At 34.8% G+C, this 3,572-nt stretch overlaps 1 protein-coding gene across 3 annotated transcripts in view; it reads left to right on the top strand.

Annotated features, from left to right (window-relative positions):
• The window catches only part of LOC110445356 (MFS-type transporter SLC18B1-like), a 50,688-nt gene that overhangs the window by 9,455 nt on the left and 37,661 nt on the right, over nucleotides 1-3,572 (top strand). Inside the window, exon 1 of one of the 3 annotated variants that reach the window (XM_021489919.1) lies at nucleotides 1,435-1,483. The exons of the other annotated variants lie outside the window; for them this stretch is intronic. The gene's annotated coding sequence lies outside the window, so the exon portion shown is untranslated. Of the gene's footprint in view, nucleotides 1-1,434; nucleotides 1,484-3,572 lie in introns of those variants that run through there. 3 annotated transcript variants of the gene reach the window in all.

The following is a 3,572-nucleotide window of genomic DNA, read 5'->3' as shown; positions in this document are numbered from 1 at the left end:
GCTAACTAATACCCCCGCTCCTATATAAACCAGAACTTTAAGCTAAAGGCTAACTAATACCCCTGCTCCTATATAAACCAGAACTGTAAGCTAAAGGCTAACTAATACCTCTGCTCCTATATAAACCAGAACTGTAAGCTAACTAATACCCCCGCTCCTATATAAACCAAAAGTAAAGATCCATACCTCCTTTTAAAAAGGTCAGAATGAAAAAGTACTACTTTGAAGCACAAAGGCAGGGGGCAGTTATCATATCTGTAAACTTTCTTTGAAATTGGCCCAGTAGATTGGGAAAAGTTGTCAGGACGAGGAATTTCAAAGGGCCATAACTTTATAAAAAAGGATTGGAAAGGAGATACCTGGATGCACACCATCAGGGGGTAGTTATCATATCTGAAATTGATCCATAACTTAAGAAGGAGTTGTCCAAACATTGTTTTTCTGCGGAGCTAGAGTTGTTGTACAGATATGGTCATTGTATAAAGGAGATTTTTTTATCATTTGTTTTTATAAAAGCATTATCTCAACATCACATGTACAGTACATAAGTAGATCACACTGATCATGAGTTGCTATTAGGAAAAGTCAGATCAATGTTTTATACAAGGTCATTTATGATATACATATAGGTAACTGTATAATATTGTAAAAGATGTGTATTGATGAGGGTGCCTAAGCCTTAGCTGTAGGGAATTTCTATTTAGCTCAGCGGTAGAGCATCAGGCTGGCGAGCCAAGGGTCGCAGGTTCAAGCCCCAGCGACGGCACTATCTTTATGACTATATACCTGTTAGATACGGTATACTGTGGCTGTTTATGTGTCCAAGGATGCATCTTTATAGAGTATCAATATGTATACCTATATAAAACAAAGGAGTTCTTGTAAGTTTATGATATATATATGAATATATTAAGGTGTTTTCATTGTACATAGTGTATACATAAACACCAGTATAAAAGTTTGTTACATGTACTTTTGCTGATCTTCCTTATGAAGTCAGCAAAAATAAAAGCAAGATAGAGTCCTTCTGCAACAGGAGAGGAGAGTCTTAAGCTTATGCACAGCAGACAGGGATTCGAACCCAGGACCCTCTGAACTCTATGGATAGCAGTGTTCTACCTGGTCGCCAATGATCGACTCAGTCTAGTTCTGCTACACTTCAGATTTTCGTTTTAATTTCATTTCTGCAGTCATAAAAGACACATGGACATTTATGTTTTCATAGTTATACACATATATATCAATAATATGCATTTAGATTCTAACAGTTATAGGGGAAAGGTAAGAGATCAAATAGATAAAAGGTTTAATAGTTAAATACATGTTTTATCTTCACTTTTATAGAAATGTCCCTGCACACACAAATACAACAGCTATATATTGTCTCGTGATCCTGGGAGATCATGTGACTTGGCTGACAAACATTTGACACTTGTTTAGTAGTTGTAAAGGGTCTGGGGTATACGGACTGAAAGCTTCACAGGTAAGCATGAGCAATGTCACAGTACACATATCAATTGACAAATATTATTAATGTTTTGCTCTCGGTCTCTGCATACAACATTATATATCGCTTTTACAATTGTGGCGTTTATAATTATAATTATCTCTGTGCTGAAAAATATATTTGTTTAAATTTATTCATATACTTGGTGGGGGGGGGGGGGGGGGATTTATGTCTTAAAGACATTTTTCTATTTTTCTCATAATTTCTTCATTTTATCATGAGTTTCACACACACATGATACATCCTACATTGCATTTGTAACCCTATATATTTCGGGTGTGCAACATTTTGACCTTAACTTGTCCTTAATTGTGACCTTATATAATTAGCATGCATGTCCTTGTGACAGCTCTATTCTCTTCTATAGAGTATCATTTGGTATGCACGATTGAATCACTCTGATGAGCAGGATGTTAATATTACAAAATACAACAACAAATTCAAAATAAACTTTATTTGAAAAGCATTTGTTTAAAATTTCTACAGTTATATATTGTATATAATAACTTATCAAATTCAAGATTGATCTTCATATATATTGATGTATGACCCCATTTTCATCTTTTCCATCTCTTCAATATTTTTTTTTTTAGTTACACTATAGCTGATGATGTTGCTCATTGTCCATGCATCTAATTTTCCTTTAAAAAACTACTTATCCAGAATTGTTGAAGAGATTTAAACTTATTTGGGTATGAAGCATCCCAGGGACTAATCGTTCAGTATAGTTAAAGGAACTTTGACTTGATTCAGTCTGTAACATCCTTAGACCAATAGAATGTAACAAATGACACTGTTGCCCTGAGGTTGGAGGGGTGGGACCCTACATACAGAATAGTACACATGGTAGACTATACTTGTATAAGGATAAAGATATTTTATATCTATTTGTGCTGTAGCATCCATGGAATATGGCTATACTTTCTGCAGAGAGGCCCAGTTCATTAGGATATATATATATAAAGATGATAATCATTGATACAGTAAATGTTTGCTTGTATCAGCTTATGTTTATTGTATTCTGTTGGTGATTTAAGACCCCTTCCTAAGGGCTTCTTCCTAGAAGACAATGTGAGATTTCAAATCTTGCTGTTCTAATCAAACTGGATGTCAATAAGTCACTTGGTGATAGGTGTTTAATATTTTTCAAGATGTCCACCCTGTCCTTTGAGGGATTTTCAACTATTTCCCAACTTCTACATGGTCGTTTTTAATACAAACGGGTGCTTACATGTTTGCCTGATTTCTGTAACCAAATGTTGTACATTCTGTATTGTAATTGTTGGGTCAGTAAGAAACATAAGATGGCCTCCTAGATCTGATGTTCAAATAAAAATGGTGAGCTTTTCAGGCCCTATGGATCTCTTGTTATACCTCCAATTGTCCCATTTAGACGAGATGGAGGAGTATATAGCTGTCACTTTGTCAATTTATCTGTTTGTTTGACAGATTTGTTTGTTTGACAGGTTTGTTTCTGTTGTTTGACAGGTATGTTTTTGTTTGTTTGACAGGTTTGTTTGTTGTTTGACAGGTATGTTTCTGTTTGTTTGAAAGATTTGTTTGTTTGACAGGTTTGTTTCTGTTTATTTGACAGGTATGTTTCTGTTTGTTTGACAGGTATGTTTCTGTTTGTTCCTGTTTGTTTCTGTTTGTTCCTGTTTTTTTCTGTTTGTTCCTGTTTGTTTCTGTTTGTTCCTGTTTGTTTCTGTTTGTTTGAGAGGTTTGTTTCTGTTTGTTCCTGTTTGTTTCTGTTTGTTCCTGTTTGTTTCTGTTTGTTCCTGTTTGTTTCTGTTTGTTCCTGTTTGTTTCTGTTTGTTCCTGTTTTTTTCTGTTTGTTCCTGTTTGTTTCTGTTTGTTCCTGTTTGTTTCTGTTTGTTCCTGTTTGTTTCTGTTTGTTTGTCAGGTTTGTTTCTGTTTGTTTGACAGGTATGTTTCTGTTTGTTTGACAGGTTTGTTTCTGTTTGTTTGACAGATATGTTTCTGTTTGTTCCTGTTTGTTTCTGTTTGTTCCTGTTTGTTTCTGTTTGTTTGACAGGTTTGTTTCTGTTTGTTTGACAGGTATGTT

The sequence above is a fragment of the Mizuhopecten yessoensis genome, unplaced genomic scaffold (genome assembly GCF_002113885.1).
Source record: "Mizuhopecten yessoensis strain PY_sf001 unplaced genomic scaffold, ASM211388v2 scaffold2249, whole genome shotgun sequence".
NCBI classification, from domain to species: Eukaryota; Metazoa; Mollusca; class Bivalvia; order Pectinida; family Pectinidae; genus Mizuhopecten; species Mizuhopecten yessoensis.
Note: the sequence above shows the minus strand (reverse complement) of the source record. Positions and strands in the feature narration are given on the sequence as shown.